This window comes from Amborella trichopoda, unplaced genomic scaffold, assembly GCF_054954075.1.
Source record: "Amborella trichopoda isolate Santa Cruz 75 unplaced genomic scaffold, AtrichopodaSantaCruz75HAP2 v2.0 scaffold_211, whole genome shotgun sequence".
Classification (NCBI taxonomy): domain Eukaryota; kingdom Viridiplantae; phylum Streptophyta; class Magnoliopsida; order Amborellales; family Amborellaceae; genus Amborella; species Amborella trichopoda.
The window spans coordinates 4,543-26,158 of NW_028283099.1; the positions used below are offsets into that span (position 1 = coordinate 4,543).

General features: G+C 35.1%; 1 long non-coding RNA gene and 1 pseudogene across 1 annotated transcript; both read right to left on the reverse strand.

The window, feature by feature from the left end:
* Positions 1–354: 354 nt before the first annotated feature.
* LOC148778904 (uncharacterized) lies at positions 355–11,943 on the reverse strand. The gene is made up of 2 exons (XR_016048733.1): positions 11,419–11,943; positions 355–10,832 (listed from the first exon to the last, which is right to left on the reverse strand). It is a non-coding gene; the product is annotated as an uncharacterized LOC148778904 (long non-coding RNA).
* Positions 11,944–19,122: 7,179 nt separating this feature from the next.
* LOC148778905 (pentatricopeptide repeat-containing protein At5g56310 pseudogene) lies at positions 19,123–20,319 on the reverse strand (annotated as a pseudogene).
* Positions 20,320–21,616: the final 1,297 nt, after the last annotated feature.

Consider the following 21,616-nt stretch of genomic DNA (forward strand, 5'->3'; position numbering starts at 1 on the left):
GAGGCAACACGGCTCTTCCTTGGAGAGGAGGGGTACTTCTAAGAAGAGGGGCTGGATTCGGGAGATCACTAGGTAAATTGGGTGCATGACAGCATTGTCTATTATGTTGGGTCCGATTCTTTAGCCATCTTGGAAGAGAGGGTTTTTGCTTTTGTCTTCGAAGCGTTTCTCTTGTGGTATTATAGGACTGAGGGGAGGGGAAAATAGAATGTAACGATTCTAGCAAGAGAGGAAGATAAAAGGAAAGATTCTCCCAATTTGAGAGAATGTTGGAGGAGTGAGTTTATGAGGAGGTAGGTAGGCAAAGCCCCTAGGGTTATAAGAAGGGACGGGAGAAGGAGGCCCTTATATAAGTTTTATTTATTTCATTTATTGTCTTTTATGACTGAAGTTTTGATATATATATTTTTGTAAGGAATTGTATACAATGGGACCATTTACCTTTGATACATGGAGGTCACAATTACTTACAACCATCCGTTGTAAAATATGATAGATTAGATGTGTCCTGAAATTCAAGAAATTTTCTTTTAAAGTTTGAGCTTGGTCAATAGAATAAATGCAGCCATCTAATTTCATATTCAACGGTCAAGATTAATTGTGACCACTTTGTACCAAAGGTATATAGTCTCACTGTATACTTTTCCTTTTTTTATTTGGATTTTGTTCTTGTACTCGAGAAGACAAAACATGTTATTGTATAATAAAATTTGATACTCTCTCCAGCCTAAATATGATGTGACAAGAAGTATATAGTTTGCATAGCAAATATTGATGATGGTGCTTGTGTAGCAACAATATGAATGTGTTATATTACACATGCAGCAATACATATAAAGTCTAGCCTAAACCCTAAATATGTTATGACAAGAGGTATATTGTATGCAGAACAAATATTTAAACATAACATGTTTATGCATGTACTATATTGAGTATAACCCAACCCCAAACCATAAACCTTAAACCCTAATCCCTAATTGTATTGCTTGTTTGCAATCATAGTATCATACTAGCATAGTTTATTTTAACAACATGTTTAAGCATGTACCATACTGCTTGTGCAATAGTACGAGTACAACCCAATCCTAAACCATAAACCTTAAACCCTAATCCTAATTGTATTGCTTGTTTGCAATCATAGTATCATACTAGTATAGTCTACTTTAATAACATGTTTAAGCATGTATTACATTGCTTGTGCAGCAGTATGAGTACAACCCAACCCTAAACCATTAACATTAAACCCTAATCCGTAATTGTAATGCTTGTGTGAAACCATACCAATATAGTCTTTTTAAAGGTCTGTATGGATGTGCTTGTTACCATTGACTATAATAAGTTCATAGTCATTAAGAAATCTTTTAGTACTACTAATTGCAATGAGATTGCAGTCTATGTAATCAATTCAATTATATAGCATAGTCCATGAGAAATCTTATAGTACTACCATCAACATTAATTTAAATCAACTTTACCAATTGTGTTCAAATAAAATACTAAGTACATGCTAATGAGTATACAGTCCATGAACTCAATAAAAAAATGTAGCACAGTCCAGGAGGAATCTTAGAGTAATATCATCAGCATTAATTTATTTCCAATAAAGCTATGTACCTTAATACAAAGAATACTAGTTTTTTTATTATCCAAATTTCATAAATTATGTCTTTCAATTCTAAAAATATTACTTTGTATCACGTGTAGCATTTAATACGACTCCCATTAATCAATTACTAAATCGATTTCTTTATTTTTTAATTACTAAGATTTCAAAATTTATATTTTTTTAAAGAAGTTGCCTTATCAATTTGTATATATTTTTTGAAATGACAGATTTTATATTATTTAATTGTGTATGATAATAATTGTAGTTTTAATTTAATATTTTTTATTGTCTAAAATGTCATGTCAACATATTAATAAAAAAAAATCTTTTATTGGATTTTGGAGCTAACTTTATGTCTTTCAACGCTAAAAATATTAATTTGTTTCATGTCTTACATTTAATGCAACTCCCATTAAATAGATATTACATCCATTTCTTGATTTTTTTAATTATTAGGATTTCAAAAACTATATTTTTTTATATAAGTTGTCTTATCAATTTGTATATATTTTTTTGAAATAACAGATTTTATATTATTTATGATATTAATTGTAGTTTTCATTTAATATTTTTTATTGTCTAAAATGTCATTTCAAAATATTAAATAATAAAAAAAATATTTTATTGGATTTTGGAGCTAACTTTATGTCTTTCAACACAAAAAATATTCTTTTGTCTCATGTCTTGCATTTAATGCAACTCCCATTACATAATTACTAACTCGATTTTTCTATTTTTTTGAATTATTAGCTATTTCCTAGTTAAAGGCTTAAAGCTCATGCTAGTGCCCCACACAAATTTCCTTAAGAGCAATAGATAGACTCTTAACTTCAGATTTCAGACTCTTAACTTCAAAGTTCAGACTCTTAAATGTACTATGGTGGGCTCTATATATCAGCCAATAGCCACCCAAGAAATCCCTCATTGACTTCATTGAAGCCCAAGATCCAAGTTTCCAAGCGAGTACAAGTCTTTCTCAGTCAAAAACTCAGAATAACAGTGGTGGTATTGTTTCATACTTCATAGAACGCAAGTTTTGTGTTCGTGCAATTACATTCCTTAATTTTATTTTTGTTTCATTATATGTTTGAGATTCACGAATTTGGTCGACGTTCGTGGACCACAGGGGGCATTCTGTTATCCGAAATTAGCACTTAACTCTATGATCACAAAGTTCAGCAATGTGTTTGGAACTTTGGATCACAGTTTTATTTTGAATTTTTCAGATTCTTGCTTCCTCAAGCACTTGGCAGCAAGATTTGTTTGTGCGTGAATTTTCTTGCTAGAGTCATGAATCTTATGATTGCATGAATCATGAAGTTGCAGGAATTTAAGTGGACCACAGTATTGCAAATTGCAAATTGTTATCACATAAATGGTAGTTGTGGATCACGAAAGAGTTTTATGTGATCCATAAGTTGTGTGAGTAATGATTCTTGATGTGTACGAGATGGGATTATAGTATTATAACCAAAAGAAACATTATGGATCACATAATTGAGCTATGTGATAAATAAACTATTATATGTTATTTGTACATACTTTTATATTTATTTTCATTTGGGTTCTTGCTTCCTCGACCAACTACGACAAAGACTTTTTATTTTCATTTGGGTTCTTACGTCCTCGATCAACTGGGAGGAAGGCTTGTTTTGCACTATAATTGTGAATTATGATTTTAAAGTCGAGAAATCAAGGATCATTAAATTAAGCATACTGTTATCAATAAAATGATCATTGAGGATCACAAAAAAGTTGTTTGTGATCCATGAGCTGCTTGACTCATGATTCATGTTGTCCTACCACATAGGAGCATACTATATTAATTGAAATAAGTATTGTGGATCCAAATAAGCATTTGTGATCCATGAACTGCTATAAGTTTGATTGAATCTAAAATCGAACATTTGTATTGAAGTCAAGTATGGTGATCAATGTTATAATACTTGATATTGTTTTGTTGTTAGAACATGGAAAACTCGACATCACCCAACTTCAGCCATATTGGGTAGCAAGATTGGAGTCGATTTTGGCCAATGCCGAGTAATATTTTTGTCGAATTGACAAATGCCATCAGCTCCTAATCAATTTTTGGAAGAAATATGTTAGAATGAGACGTCATATTGACGACTTTAGTGAAAGATTGAATAGGATTAAGAAGCTGGTGAATCGGATTGATCAAGAAATCTACGGTGATTTGGATAAAAATACAAGGGAGACGATTGAGGACGTGTTAGATGAACTACGTTGTTCTTGCTAAGATTTTCTTTCTACCTTTATTTGTCAGAGATGCTAGTGCCATCTGCTTTCAAACAATTTTTTTATGTTGTAATAAGGCTTGTACTATTAGGACTTGGATTTGTCATTGTTTTATTTTACTTTTACTTACATGTATATTATATAGCATTGTACTGTGGACTTTGTAAAAGTCTTGCGAGTATAAAACTTTGATGTTATTTGCCTTGTGATTTTCATCTAATCTCCTTAATGATGATGCAAAACATTCATTTTGAAGATTTGAGGTTGTAGTAGTCTCTTAACTGAGTAAGATAATATTCATTTCAGAGCTTATTCCAAAATCACATGAAACTTGTATGCATTACTCCCTTCCTAGACTGTTTTATGTCCTTTTTAAAGTGCTCCGGGGCATTTAATTAAGGACTTGGGATGTTGTCATTGCATGGAACCATGGGCTCTTAATTGAGTGTGAAAACATTCATTTAAGAGCTTACTATGAACTAGGTTTCAAAAGTAAACTCTTAAATGAGTGTACAAACATTCATTTAAGTGCTTACTAAAACATTCATTTAAGAGCTTACTACGAGCTAGGTATCAAAACTCAAAAGTGTTAATCTTTATTAAAATGTTACATCTCCTTTTAGGTGCCTAAGGGCATTTAAGTTAGGACACGGAAAGTTGTCACCATGAGGAATTCGTTCCGTAGTGAACAGCTTAACAAGTAATGCCCAATAGCCTTTCTCTTTGGTATGATGACCAGGCCTTAAGGTATGTTGTCCTTCATATTCATGTTTTTTAGATTCTTGAGGTAGCTTTGGCATTATGACATATGAAATACATTTTTTCAGTTTCTACATGGCTTCCTCGTCTTCAAATCGATCTTTCCACCCTGCTGAACTTACAAAAACCAACTACAAGAGTTAGTTCAGGCTAGTGGGAGTGCCCTGCCTTTTAATGCGGTCACTAATGTTGGTGTTGGAAACCAACATGCATTCAAGACATCAATTATACCCCTTGAACTCCAATTTGAAGGGGCAGCACGAGTTAATAAGAAGGAGGCCGAGCAAGCGGCGGCTCGTGAGGCCTTCACTTTCCTTTCTCAACATCGTGCTCTAGAGAGGAGGGAGGTTTTTGGGTAAATTAGAGAGGAGGGAGGTTGAGATGAAAGCAGTACATGATTAGAATAATAGCCTTAGGTCCCAAATTAGCGACATTTCTGATGAGCTTGCTACTGAAGAGTACTTGTATAATAGCTTGTCTCTTGAAATGTGCTCACTCCAAATCGAGTTAGATAGGCTATATAATGAGTGATGGGCTAGGTATCATACTCATGGGGAGCTTCATGCTATTACGGGATTTGAGAGTTGCCTTGTTATTCCGCCACTTCCACCTCCATCTTTAGTGCCTCCTCCCCCACCACCTCCTCCACCCGCACCACCACCCACAGTGCCGCCTCCCCCACCAACTCCTCTACCCCCACGAATGGTACCTCCCCCACCAACACCACCACCAGCCTCCTCTTGCCCCCCCCCGCTTCACCCCCTCATTCCTCTCAAGTTAAAGTGCGCCATCTCCATAGGTGGGAATACTCTTCATATTATGCAACTCCTAAGAGTCAGCGACCAAATATGTGAAATATTATGAAACTTCTAGTTAAGTCTTCATCATTTATAAGCTCAACATGTGAGACCAACTATTTTGTATTTTGCTTGTTTCAATCTAGTTATTGTTCGTTTGTTGACACATGGTTGTAACTTGCAACTTTTGAAGTTTCATAGTGAGGTCACCTTGTAAGTTGTAACTTTTGAAGTTACATAGTAATTTCAAGTGTATGTGACGTGCATGTCACCTTTTTGTAACTTGTAACTTTTGAATTAAAGTTAAAGTTTTGGAGAGTAACGTTTGTTTCATCTATGAGATGGTGTGCTACGACGTTTGGGCTAGCAAGATAATTTTTTGAATAAAGATGTTCTTTTACTTTTTTGGTGAAGCTTACCTTGAGGGTCTTTACCTTTTGCCTATCTTATATCAAATGCAAGGCCAGGGATGATGGAGGAAGGGGTTGAAGTTGAACAAAGTGATATTTTTATAAATGACATAGCCGCTGAGGTAGATGATGAGGCAATTGAAGAGGCCACCACAGCTCCATTGGGGAGACATGTAACAATGGTTGGTGGAGATACCAAGGCTGGTGGTGGTGGACAGAAATGGAAATTAATTTTCTATGTAGAGATACTCCTTGCCCTGGATCATACGCTCGTGTTGGTGCACACCTGATAGGGTTGTTACCTGGGCAGAAAGGCAAAGGAATTAATTTGTGTTGTAAGATTCCCCAAGCAGAGAGGGTTGCTTTAAAGGAGGAGGAAGTAGAGGCTGTAAGATTGTTTGGGGTAAAAAATAATTCAAAGAAGCTAATGTCGTACTCACCTAACCCTTTACTTTTCCCCCGATCAAGTGGTGCGTCCACATCATCAGGGGCATCAGGGGCTCAACACTCTCAAAATGATCATAAGAGCACGGGGAAGATGACTGCTGAAATGTTAGATGTGCGTGCAAGGGATGAAGTAGATGATGCAGTTGCACGTTTCTTTTATGCTCAAGGAATTCTGTTCAATGTTATGAAGGGCTCGATGTTTCACGACATGGTTTATATTATTAATCACGCTCCTAAAGACTATATGGCCCCTAAATATGATAAGGTGCAAACGACGTTGCTTGACAAAGAAAAAAAACATATTGATCATCCTCTAAGTACAGTAAAAGAGGATGGAGCAACTTATGGAGTGTCCATCGTCTCTGATGGGTGGGCAAACATAAAAAACGAGACTCTAACAAATGCCATGGCAGTGTCTAGAGGCAGAGCAATGTTCATAAGTGCTCATAACTGCTCGGATAGAGAAAAGTCACGCGCTAATATCACTGAGATACTTCTAAATGCAATAGACATGGTTGGCCCATACAATGTGATTCAGATTGTGACAGATAATGCTGCAAACTGTAAATTAGCGGGGAAAACTGTGATGCGGAGTCACCCTCACATGTTTTGGTCAGGGTGCTTAACGACACTTGTTAAGCCTCTTGATGAAAGACATTGTTGATAAAGAGCAAAAGCACCCAATCTTCAGTTATTTTGTACGTGATCATTGCTAGGAGGCAAAGCACATGGTCAAGTATATTCGTAATCACGCTAGATGTTTATATTTGTTTGAAACTTACTTGAAATTAGAGATCTTGAAAGTCAAGAAAACAAGATTTGGGTATCATTATGCTATGTTGAAGCGATTGTTGGAGGTTAGGGTTGCATGAACGTCATTAGCATTGAGTGAGGATTGAGAGGAACTGAAGCGTGGACCATCAGATAACGTACATGGCGAAGTGCACAACACAATAATGAATGAGGAATTTTGGAGTTAGATGAAGATTATCGTTCGTTTCACAAGACCAATATGAAAAATGATCCGGTTTGCAGATAGCGATAAAGCTATCATAGGAGATGCTTACGAGGTCATGGACACAATGTTGGAAGAGATTGAGGTTGGCTTGTACGATAAGCCAGCTCTATATCAAAAGATGATGGAGATGACTTTACAACGTTGGGACAAGACGAATCTCCCTCTCCATTGCCTTGCTTTTGTCCTTGCACCAAAGTACTTTTCCCGAGAGTGGCTGTCGACCCTCACCCCAAAGGGGAAAGGAGAAAAGAGCCCCATCATGACATTGAGGTCTCCAGTTCAAACCAAAAAGCCCTTGAGAAGCTGACTGCAGATGAGAGTGACATAAGCCAAATCCGGTAGCATATTAGTGATTTTGTACCAATCCATAGTCTATAATTCATCGTGGAACGATGGATATGGTCGTATGGTGGGACCTATATGGTGGTGGAGTGCTGAAATTGTATTCTCTTGCTGCGAAGGTGTTATCACAGATTATCCAGTCCTCAAGTGCAGAGATGCTGGAGCACTTACAACTACATACATAGTGTCAAGCGTAATAGGTTGAATGCTGAGAGGTCTGAGTCACTGGTTTATGTGCACTATAACAACAAGTTGTTGAGTAAGTTACATGCGGATTATGAGTCAACTTATAAAAATTGGGACCCTCATCCTAATAATGACCACCTCGAGGATGACATAGACGCTTTGGTGGCATTGGATGCATGGCCTGATGCTGCTGACTATGTTTGACCAGTAAGCTTTTTACCTACCGCGAGAGTACCTACAGACCATCCATCTAATGCAACAGCTCCTACATGTGTTAGTGTTGATGCCCCTTCCACTAGTCAGCCATGTCAGCTTGTATCCAATCCATGCCAAGCAACTTTTGTGGCAGAAAGACTACGAGCTGCTCGATCAGGTTCAACAGCAAAGAGAAAGAGGAATTGAATGAAGTGTGACCATGTCTTTTTTTTTTTTTTGAAAAAGAATGTGATGAGATAAAGATGGACAAATTGGGTTCATCACTCTCTTGGCGTTGTGCTGTTTTTTTCGGTTTCCTTTAATCCTTTTGGATGCCTCCATGTAATATGCACTAAAGCAACCAAGACGAAAGGCCCTAGTGACTTAATAAGAAATCTATGTTTAAGATCTTGCATTCTCATTTTTTCTCACGTTTTTTTAAGGGACTTTCTAGCAATAAAGTGTTCGCATGCGTTAAGCATTTCGATAATGCTAAAGTATGGATAGTTCGTACTTTTACTTTTAAAGGGTATGGTTTGTAAACTTTGTACAAGGTTGAGGTCCTAAACAATTAAACTGTGTGTGTGTGTGTATATGGGGTGCTCCCCTTGCGTTCCCATATACTTGTAGTTTATATAGCGAGATCGCTCCCATGTCGCTCCTTAAGCATCACTCCCTAGCACTCCAAGGGTAGGGAACTTTAGCCAAGTGTTGATCCCAAGCTCTTGCTCCCACTCCCACTCCCACTCCGAATAACTATGCTATAAGCAGCTTGGTTAGGAAAGCCAGCTTAGTCATCAAATCAATTACATATTGGATGTCGCTCATATGTGGAAACTCATTAGGGAGCGCCCTCAAGGATTAAGTCCTTGAAATGGCCAAGAATATCTCAAATGGATCTTGGATGTCCTTCCAAAGAGCTAACTCTTTGGATTATGATTCCCCAACGAAGGCAAAAATCATCCCAGTGTCTCTACCTTACTCTAAGAAGTGTCGAACAGGTAAGACACTTGTTGATTTCTCCTTATATGTCATGATGCCATGTCATCTTTCATGGGGTTTAAGCTTATCTTCTCCCATTATTTACAAAGCATAGGCATAAGGCTTTTGTGTGGTGGACAATGTCCTGGTTATATAACAAGGGATTCCCAAGAAGAAGATGACATGTATCCATGGAGACAACATCAAACCGCACCGAATCCTGAACGGAAAACTTAACCAAGCATCTAATAGGGACTTCATTACCTAGCTTGAACCACACAGTCTCAAATAGTTCAAGATGCAGCTCCACCTTAGTTGTAACGTTACATAAAATATTCTTCTATAAACAATCCCCCTAAAATATTCTTCTATAGCCAATCCCCCTACCCTTGCTTTGGTGACTCCTCAATCTTCGAACAACTCAAGACTCGCCGACTTCTGTATTTAGAATCATGCTCTCCTCGTCTTTATCAGAGTAGATCATCATAAGGTGGATAACCAATATCGTCAAAGTCTCCATCATCATTGTCCTTAATCATATTCAAATGCCTTTTGTCAAAATTCAAAGGGAAAGTGGCCCATTTTCCCACAACAAAAATACTTTATAGGCTTCCCATCTCGTTGACATCCACCCAAATCAGTGGTTAAACGTCCCTTTGTCTAGTTAGTGTCATCAGCACTTGAACCTGCTTTTGTTCCTCAAGGCAAACCTACAAACTAGGGCATATTGTCAATACCCTGCCCTCTTCCATTTTTCTTCCACCTTCAGGACTAGCCGATATGCTTCATCAAACAGCCATATCTGAACAGCCACTTAATCACCTTGGATTTGAGTTTGCAAACCTTATAATTAGCGGGACACATGTTGTTCTCATATTCTAGTTGTACACTGTGATGGCTCAGACATAGAACTCTTATTTGTATTCCACTCTTTTAATTCCTTGGCGAAGTGGATTGAAATAAAAAAACATTTGCTTGTAGTCGATTGGAAGAAAACATTCCTTCAACTTGGTTACTCCAAACTTGTAAGTCCTTTATGAAGCAGTTGGAAAGGTTAAAACAACGTTCGCTCATAGTCGACTGTGAGAAAACCAATTCCTTCAACTTGATATTAAAGTGCAAGTATGAATCTTGTCCTCCCTAACACTCTCCCTTAATTCACAATAGTAGGCACCAAATTGACTACCGACCCTCCCATCATCACTTTGCAATCCTTAGATCCTTCCAACAAAAGAAATTGTCTATGCTAGTAAGCAAATCCAATAAGGTTTTGGACATCTTACGATGAAACCCAAAACTTCTAATCATACTCCCCGATCATTCAAGTCCCCCATATTTAGGACTAGATTTTGACTAAGAACACAATGATTGAACACAATCCCAAGGATGGAACTTGCTCTGATACAACTTTGATGCAGAGCATGCATAAGAACATTCAAAAAAAAAAAAAAATAAGATGCAGAGCATGCATATGAAAGCAAGAATATAGAGCAAAGGCTAGAAAGAGAAGGGAGAACAAAAGACTTTACTGAGTAAACTTAGAGAGAGAAAATCTCTTTACAAAACATTGTAATTTAGATGATCTAAATAAAAACTGAGACAATAAAACTTTGTGGCCATCTATTTATACAGCCCTCCTTTCCTAAAAATTTTGGCTTCTAGTCTTATTCCATAGGCGACCACCCGACTTACCTACACACCCCAACCTGTTGCACAAAGTAAATCACGTTATCTCTATCCTACCCGAACAGAGAGAGAGAGAGACAGAGAGAGAGAAATCTTTCCCTTCTCATGGTCTTCCCCTAAGCACCTTTCCTTCTTCATCTTCCATCCTGTTAGACCTTCATCACATCACAATCAATATATTTACGATGAAAAATAAAATAGAAAAGCACGGATCCAGAACGCTATATATAGTGCCCAAATCCACCAAATTCGATGTAAACTGATAATGCAGAAAAGTTCAACCCCTAATCCATTGCAATTTCGCCATTTAAAACCATAGAAGCACAAGTTCAGCAAAAAAGCTAATGATCAAAGTTAACCAGTTAAAAAAAAAAAAAAAAACTAAAGATCAAATCTAATCTTTCGATTCAAAATCAAAAAAATAAGCGTTCCAGTAAAATTCGAGCAAGATCAAGCCCTTATCTAACATACTTCTCAGATATAAAGAGAAGGCACTGATATAACCAGTAAAATGCTGACAAAACAATTAATCTGACATTGTTCTCAGATATAAAGAGAATGCACTGATAGAACCAGTAAAATGCTGAAACAGGAACAATTCACTGATCAAAGACAAGGAAACACAGTTATGGAAAAAGATCAAGTCCTTATCCAAAGAAATCCTTTATTACCAAGCAAAAAGCACCATTAACGCATCATAATATAAGGCAGATATGGAATCAATTCGCTGACCTTTGAGCTGCTTCTGGAGCAAAAGAGTAGCCCGATATTCCTCCATTGTAGAGCGTGGATCAAAGAACTTGCAGAGACTGAAAATGCAGAACCCAGAGTTCTCTAGGATGCTGCACAGCCTGAAAATGAGGATGATCTAAAAGGAGGGTTTTAGTTACAGGAAGAATCGCGAGGAAGGGGAGAGAAATACGCAGAGAGGGATATAATATTTGCATCTTTTGGAAGTAGAAGAAGAAAATTATAGGCATGATTCCTTTCTCTTGGGCCTGAACCGGATATGAAAAGCTTCTTTGATTCGGGTTCTCTCTCGTCAAAGGGTGAGCACTATAACCAGAGGATATTTAGAGAGGCTCTTTGAATTCCAACGGTTTGAAAAACCTTGCGTACGAGACCTATTGCATCCGTATACCACGAGACCTATAGTGTTTTTTTTCTTTCTTTCTTTTTTTATATTTCTATATAATAATCAAAAATTAAAAACATTATTTGAAAGCAAAAAAACACTCCAAACTTTTTTTGTCTTTCAACCCTTTTAACAATCTACTATTGACCTCAATAATGTACGAGACGATCCTCTCTCTCTATCAAACTCCATCTTTTATTTACATCATCATTTCTTTTTTTAAAACTCAAACTTCATCTCATCTCTCTCTCACATCATCATCTCTCTTTCTTAAAATTCTCTCTCTCTCTAAAACTTCATCTCTCTCTATAACCCAAACTCCTTATTTCTCTCTAAAACTTCATCTCTCTCTCACAAATAAAAATGTGTGCAATGTTTGAGCTCAAGTTAAACTCCTTAAACTGATAAACTCACCAAGAAGCGAAAAGAGAGGGATGGAGTTTTAGAGAGAGAGAGTTGAAGTTTAAATAGAATATCATTTTAATATTTGTTTGGATAAAAATGAATGGTCAAAAAGGTCCAGGAGTTGTAAAATAAAAAAGATGAAGATGTTTTACTTACAAATAATATTTTCAATTCTTGTTACTCATGAGATATGAAAGTTAAAATAAGAGATTAAGAGATATTTTCCTTTTTTTTTTATGTTGAGGAGCACCGCTTCTTTAATAATATTTTTTTTTTTTAAATTGCCAATTGACAATGACAATAAATAACTCATTTATCCAGTAGTTTTAGAACCAAATAGCTATTCGGGCAAGGTGCTTTGGTGTCTGGTATTTTCAATATTAAGCAGCTGATTGCAGCCCCTTAAAAAGCGAGCACACCCATTTTGTTTGTGAGTTAACTCGCTCTATCTCCAACAATGCTTGTAAAACCGGCCGGTTAGATCGCTACCGGTGGGGAGGCGAGTCTGGTTAGGGCCGGTTTTATGGCACACCTCATAAGATGGCACTCTTCAAAAAAAAATCGGCACCACCTGGTTTACTGTTTTAACACTCGATATAACGGCATTTTCAACGCATCAAATAACAGCCGTTATTTGATACACGCCCATTATTTTCACCGAACAAGATTTTGCAGCTTTTTTTTACATATTTTTTGTTTTTTCCGATCACCTATTGATGTTATACACCGGAAAGTTTTTATAAATCATCAATTATTGAATCAAAATTCCAAAAACAAGGAGTTCTTGGCAGATTGATATGGGGATTTTTGAAAATTAGAAATTTCCGCCATTCTATCAAATGCAGCTTCAATACCTCATAGAGTTTCTTAAAAATGGAGGACTTTGATTAATTGTTAAAGGATTCAACGTTCACATATTTCAAATTTTCAAAAACGATGAAGATTTGAGGTTTTTTTGGGCCCGAAGTATTAATGCTTGAAGAATTGTTTTTTATCCAAACAAATTGATTTCTGATCGATCAATTCATCGATTTTTATCAAATTGATCACTGAAGTTTGATCATAAAGGCCTCATGTATCAAATAAACTAGTTATTTTGATTTACTATTGATTAAATGTTTTTATATCAATTTTTTTTGCTGAGTTTTTTTCCTGAAATTTTCATGAAGTGAAAATCCGCAATTTTTTCAATAAAGATCTCAAGAGCAGATGAATCTTCATGAAATTTGAGGCATTTGAATCTTAATTAAAGTATCTATCATATCCCCATGTCAATTTGTTCAAAAAATGAAAGATTTGGGGTTGATTTTGACTCTAAAGTTTATGCGTTCTTTGGCTCGATTTTAGGGTTCTTAAAAAAAATTTGTTTTTTAATAAAATTAAGTTTTGTTTTTATAAAAATATGTTCTTTGTGATGAATATGAGAAAAAAAGAATATATTCTATTTTTAAAAAAAATTTATATATTTTTGGTGAGCTTTTTCGATCGTTTTTTATGTTATTTATTTATTTTACAAAAATATTTTTTTTTTGACTAATATGAGAAAAAAATATTTCTTTCTTTTTAATGTTATATATTTTTTGTGAGCTTGTTGGATTGGTTTTAATGTTATATTTTATTTTTATAAAAAAAAAAAATTTGTGATGAATATGAGAATTTTAAGGTTATTTTTGGTGCATGTTATTGTTGTTTGTGTTCTCAACTTCTTGTTTAGTTGTGACATTTTGTTCTAATTTATTTATTTGTTACAAGCTATCTATCATTTGTTGCAACTTCATACTCCTTAAATATGTTTATTAGCCTCTATGAAGAAAAGAGGTAGAAACTAAAAAGTGTTTTACTAATCTCTCATGTTTCCACATGCTGAATTGAATAAAAAACTAACCTTGTTTTATTTATTTTTAATATGCATCTTAATTCTACATTTTAAAGTTGCCATCTTACATAAATTTTTTATTTTGTCATGTTAAAACTCAACTCAAAATGTTACTGAGTAAATGAGGTATGGCCATTTCAAAATCGATTTGGTCATTGAAGCAACACTTAACACCTTGACCCACACCTTGCATTTTTAACCAAGTTACTGAGTAAATGAGGTACTCTATCTTACTACCTTGACTCACAACCTTTTGAAAAACTGGGAACATTATGCTACAAAAAAAATACGCTCTCAAACCCAATTCTAAACCGTATTAAAGGGTTTTTCAACATTAAATCAACATTTTTCAGCATCAACATTAAAACAATACAGAAGCATATATTATTGCATCATCTATTGTTAGTTGGACTTTGTAACTTCATCAATTGAATTTATGTGAAATTATAAATTGTCTTACATATCTCTATAATATTCAACTATTAAATTATATAAAAAGTTGTTTCAATTGTTTTTTATAAGATAAATGTATGTAATATGATAGTGTATACTTAATCTAAGTTTTTCTATTTTTTTTTTTAAATTTTTTAGGGGGCTTTGATTCATTATTATTAAAAAAAATCTACTTAATCGGTTAGTCCGGTTAACGCTCCAGTTAATCCGGTTCCGATTTGAACCGCCCCCAGCCTCTTGACCGATTAACCGTTTCGGTTCGATTTTACGAACACTACTCTCCACGTGGAGCTTTCGCCTCAAACAGACGTATGAGGTCTTAGAATCTTAATTAAAGTATCTATCATATCCCCATGTCAATTTGTTCAAAAAAATGAAAGATTTGGGGTTGATTTTGACGCTAACGTTTCTGTGTTCTTTTGCTCGATTTTAGGGTTCTTAAAAAAAAAAAAATTTTTAATAAAATTACGTTTTGTTTTTATAAAAATTTGTTATTTGTGATGAATATGAGAAAAAAAAGAATATATTCTTTTTTTAAAAAAAATTCAAATATTTTTTGTGAGCTTTTTGGATCTTTTTTTATGTTATTTATTTATTTTTTTGTGACAAATACGAGAAAAAAATATTTCTTTCTTTTTAATGTTATATATTTTTGGTGAGCTTGTTGTATTGGTTTTAATGTTATATTCTATTTTTATAAAAATATTTTTTTTTGTGATGAATATGAGAAAAAAATTTATTTCTTTGTTAAGGTTATTTTTGGTGCATGTTATTGTTGTCTGTGTTCTCAACTTCTTGTTCAGTTGTGACATTTTCTTCTAATTTAATTTTTTATTTGTTACAAGCTATCTATCATTTGTTGCAACTTCATACTCCTTAAATATGTTTATTAGCCTCTATGACGAAAAGAGATTGAAACTAAAAGGTGTTTTACTCATCTCTCATGTTTCCACATGCTGAATTGGATAAAAAATTAGCCATTTTTTATTTATTTTTAATATGCATCTTAATTCTACATTTTAAAGTTGCCATCTTATATAAATTTATTTTTTGTCAGGTTAAAACTCAACTTAAAATGTTACTGAGTAAATGAGGTTTGGCCATTTCAAAATCAATTTGGCCATTTGAAGCAACACTTAACACCTTGACCCACACCTTGCATTGTTAACCAAGTTATTGAGTAAATGAGGTGCTCTCTCTTACTACCTTGACTCACAACCTTTCGAAAAACTGGGAACATTATGCTACAAAACAAATACGCTCTCAAACCCAATTCTAAACCGTATTAAAGGGTTTTTCAACATTAAAACAACATTTTTCAACATCAACATTAAAACAATATAGAAGCATATATTATTGCGTCATCCATTGTTAGTTGAACTTTGTAACTTCATTAATTGAATTTATGTGAAATTATAAATTGTCTTACATATCTCTATAATATTCAACTATTAAATTATATAAAAAGTTGTTTCAATTGTTTTTTATAAGATAAATGTATGTAATATGATAGCGTATACTTAATCTAAGTTTTTCTAATTTTTTTTAAAAATTTTTTAGGGGGCTTTGATTCATTTTTATTACAAATAATCTACTTAACCGGTTAGTCCGGTTAATCGCTCCAGTTAATCCGGTTCCGATTTGAACCGCCCCCAGCCTCTTGATCGATTAACCATTTCGGTTCGATTTTAAGAACACTACTCTCCACGTGGAGCTTTCGCCTCAAGCAGACGTATGAGGTCTTAGATCTATTCGGACATCTGCCCATCTATTTTGCAATCTATGTGTATGTTTTTATATTATTTGTTTCATTCTTTGTAATCATTTTTATTGAAAGCGCCATTACTCTTTGACCTTTTGAACCAATTTATCAGGGGCTTTGCTAGCTTGATCAGTTAATAACAGAAGTGTTTTGGTCGAGATGTAGGTTTCGGGGGTTTCAGGGGTCAATCAGCGATAGATGAACCTTTTGAGCAAGTAATGATGGATTGGGATTTCGGGACTAAAAAATGCATAAACTTGGATCTTAAAACCTCACTTGAATAAAAAAATCCAACTAATGTGCATGAGGATTCGGTAAAAGGGCTTAATTACTAATAATTACTAATATTGGAGAAGTATATAAGTTGAGATTTGAAGTTTTGATATTTATCTTTCTATATATATATAATTGTCATGATCTTCCTACAGTAAAGTAAAAACTATGTAGTTGTAATATTCATCAATTAATTAATAATGCATCTAATAATACAGATTATGCATCTAAAAACATCGACCCACTATGCCATCGATGTTTTTTTTGTATGTAACAAATTGATAGAAGATATTATCTGAAAATGTGAAAAATAAAATTTCAATTACATTAAGTAATTGGCTTTTAGTTAATCCCTAGGCTAGCTTCCTTATTTGCTCTTCGTGTAATTAACGTGGATACTGGAATAATTGTATGCGTTGATGACTAATTGCAAATTTATATGGAACTGAACTTGTTGAATTTTTTTTTTTTTTTCAATAAATATTTGATATGAAGTTAGAAATGTCTATTAATTATGTGAACTTTGATGACGTTTTACTCCCTCTCCACTATGCATTCATTTGTCTAGGTCCTCTAATAGTAGGTATCCCAGATTGATTCATGGCCATCGGAAGAATGTAATTATTGATTTGCCATAGTGGTTATTTTAAGCATAACCAGAATGATGGGCGTAACTATTATAAAAGGGAAACTTAAAATCCACACTACATGATGGGGGCAACTCACTACAACAACTAAAGGTTCATGTATGTGTGGTGTATATTGAGCTTTGACCCAAACCGTTTATGAGAATTATTCACTTGTAGAACCCTTTGAAAAAAGGTTTGAAGCATAGAATAGGTTGATGACGTGATGCACGTTGTTAGGCCCATTGCGTTCACCTACGCACCCTGCGTCACGGGCCAGGAGCAACCTTTGGCTGGTACAACAAGCTCTATTGAGTCCTACAGTGGTGATGTGGTCCATATTTTACGCATTATGGGGTCTTCAATTAACAATTTTATGAGATTTTTGTGTTGTTCTAGGTTGACCTGGATAAATTCTGATAAGATTTAGTTACTGGACTGACCTTGTCTGATGTGAGGGTTTCCTAAGTATTATGGACTACTAGGCATGATCAACAAAGATCTACTATACTAGTATGGTCCTTAGGGGTTTAGGATTAGAGGTTTCTCGAAATTCCCTTAACCAAAGTTTTAGGGAGGTGAATAGAGAGCTATGGCAAGTGTTCAAGGAAGGCATATGAAGAGCTAAGTTTTATCACAAGCGAATAGTATGGACAAGAGCTTGGTGAAAATCAGGTTGAATATTTGATATGGCTCTACAGAGGGATAAAAGAGCTCCCAAATCAGCCTAGTCTTCAGTTCAATAAAGTGACGAGGAAGATGACTGGGCCTAGTTGGGAGGAGCATGTTTAAGTACAATTTACTTATATTGCAAAGAACCAGAAAAACTTATATGCTAGTATAAAAATTTCATATTTTGGTAATTTATTCAGGCAAATTATTGGACTTCAAGGAACTTGTCCATTACTTTTCATCCTATGCACATAAAGGGTTTCATTTTTGGAGATGTTGTGGCTCATGCGCAACCTATATCAGATGTTCATGCTCGCGAGTAGGCCTAGGTCCTAAACTCTGATAGCTTTTGTCGGACAATTTATTCCGGAACGCTTTGATATATTGTACTTTGATTTAAAGAACTATACAGTTAGATGTTTATGACTTCACAGTGTAACCTAGAGACCAGAATTTGTGAGTCTGAGCAAATTACATATTTAAATGTAGATTTAGATATGAGAGAGAGATAGAGAGACCAGGTCAGGGAGTGATGCAGAGATCTCTCATGTCGTCTCGTTTTTTTGCATATGATACCAGGATAAACTTGGCATTATGTGTTTTTTTTCTTCTTGGGATAATAAAAAAGAGAGAGAAATAGAGAGAATCAGGAGAGAACATAATTAGAATAATGAAATTTTGATGACCTTGTAATATGGAAGTACTATTTCCCTCAATAATGAAGTAGTGACATAATTATGTAGTTGGCAAAAATGTCTTACTTGGTTTAGCCTTTGAAGATTTTGATACATTTCAATAGATAGAGGATAATAGAAACTTTGGGATATAAAATTGCTAACTATTGGAAAGCGAAATGAAGAATAAATATTTTATCAAAATCAATAAACGACATTGAACATTGGAATGAAAATGAGAAGTTTATTGGTAAATCTCAAAATTAAATGAAGAAAAAAAAACTAAAAGAATGACTAATGAATTTCAGGAATACACATCTTCCAGGCAACCCAAACAATATACAGGCTATTCCAGATTTCTTACCAGGTCTATCCAAACAACAGGCACCCCAACCCTAAGAACAACCCAAACTTGCACCTCTCCCTTTCTCAACCCCAACTGAAATTCGAGAAATTCCAAATTATGAAAGAAACATTCAGGAACTTCTTGATATCAAAAAGCCCTAGATTCTAGAGAACTAGAACTTTCATGTTTTAGAGAATACCAAACATGCACTATGTCATCTACACATACGGCCATGATCATTTTTGCTTTTGAGTGTAGAGATATAACCATGATCATCCAACTCATAGGCACTTACACCTCTCACTTTCTTCAACCCCAACATATCCATCATGCTTCTCTCTCTTTCTACATCCTTCCACCTCCCAACACTAGCATACACATTAGACATGAGCACATAGTCCCCCACATGATCATGATCCAACCCAAGAAGCAATTGACATGCATCCTTTGCCATCTCCACATTCCCATAGGCCATGCAACCACCCGCCAATGCTCGCCACACAAGCCCATTGGGCCTTTCTCCCATCCCCCATACAAGTTCTTGGGCCTCATCAAGAAGCCCGGCCCGTGAAAGCAGGCCTACCATACACCCATAGTGCTCCACTCTTGGGACCAAACCATACTTGGCATTCATCTCTCTAAATAACTTCCGGCCCTCACTTACCAGCCCTGAATGGCTACATGCACTTAACACACTCAATAGTGTGACCCCATTAGGCAGCACGCCGACCTTCAACATTCTCGAAAAGACTGTTAAGGCCTCCTCGCCATGGCCATGTATGGCCAACGCTTCTATCATGACACTCCATGACCATACATCTTTCTCTATAATCCCATCAAAAACCCATCTAGCCTTGTCTATATCACCACACTTTGCATACATATACACAATGGCATTGCTCAAGTAAGTGTCTTTCCTTATGTATGGGCTTCTATCTATGAAATTATGAAGTTGTTTCCCTAGAGTGAGTGCACTGGACTTGGCAATGGCTTGGATGATTGGCATCAATGTAACCTCATTGGGATGGATGCCTGATGAACCCATGCAATCCAAGAGCCTCAGTGCATGGTCTAAGTCCCCTTTTCTTGCATGAATGGCTATTATAGCACTCCATGAAACAATATCTCTTTGAGGCACTTTATCAAACATTTGCATTGCACATTTTAATTGGCCACAATCCACATACATCATAGCCAAATTAGTGTCCAAGACCTTATTGCAAGATGCCCATCCAAGCTTGATTATATGGCCATGGACTTGCATTCCATACGCATCCTTGCAGGTACGGCGGCACGACTCGAGCAAGAAGTTGAAGGTGAAGCCATCAGGAGAAGCACCTTCACGCCTCATTTTAGAGTAAAATTGAAGGACTGCTTGTGGGTTAGAGTGCAGAGTAGAAGCCCTTATCATGGTGTTATACGAGAATGTATCTGGGTTTTTGATCTGGGAGAAGATCAGTCGTGCATATTGGAAGGTGTTTGAAGGGGAGTTTGCACATAGAGATATGAGTTTTGTTTGTGTGAATTTATTGAGAAGTTGGGTTGTTGTGATGAGGTACGCATGGAGTTGCTTGATTTGGTTGAGGGAGTAGGATTTGGCTGTGATTTGGAGTCCTTGGTTCATACTTCATAGTCGAGGAGTTATTCTCGAATTTGATAAGTTTTCTAGAATGGAGACTACTACTATTTGTTTGTATTTTGTTGATTTTGCTCTCAGTTATTGCTACTCTTGCATCATTCACAACTCTCTCTCTCTCTCTCTCTTCATTTGAAATGCTAACAGTTATAAGAAACACATTTTAAGAGGATTTCTCAGGCCCCTCCACGAGAAGGAAGATCAGGCCTTTCAAATAATTGTTCCATTTATAACTACTAATATATATTATCTTCTTGAGAAATCAACGGAAATATTTTTAGTTTTAGGTATATTTAAAAATATTCTGAAATTTTTTAATATACGTAGATTATCCCTTTTTTTAATCTTCTTTTTCTTTATCGTCGGTACTTAGAGTATCGAAGTAATTTCATAATTGTAAACATGATGTTCGGTACTGGGGGTACCAAATATTCTTTTAGCATAAAGTTTTGTTTGCTAATCCCAGTGAACAAAATCTTTTTCGTTTAAATATATTATACTTTAGGACTAGTATTATGGTAGTTTGGTATTAGTATTACTATTACCAAAAATACTGGTACCAATTCCAAAAAAGAAAAGGAAAAAACCTAATTCGGTACTGCTAGTACTGCAGTACATAACGAAACATTAAGCTAAGAAAATATTTTGTTCAGAAGTGGAACAAAACACTAAGCCAAGACAACATTCAGTACACCCATTAATTAATAAATAGGGTGCAGTTGGCATACCGGATGCATCCGTAGGTGTAGAGGTAAGGTGTACCTTCAAATTTTATTATGGTATATAATTTTGATGTAAAATGTGCTTAGGATTATCTCAAAATCTATTTTTATATCTAATTATAAAATTTTAAATCTAAAAAATAGTTAAAATCAAGTAGATCTATAAACATATGAAAATCTTGAAAATGGACAGTGTAGATAATATGTTGTAAAATGTACTATTTTTTAGACTTAAAATCTTTTATTTTTCATAGTCATACATCTTGATGTCGAGATGATCAATCAAATGGAGTTTTTCAATATTAAAACTACCTTTTCCGATGGATTTTTTAGGGGTATCCATAGTTCTA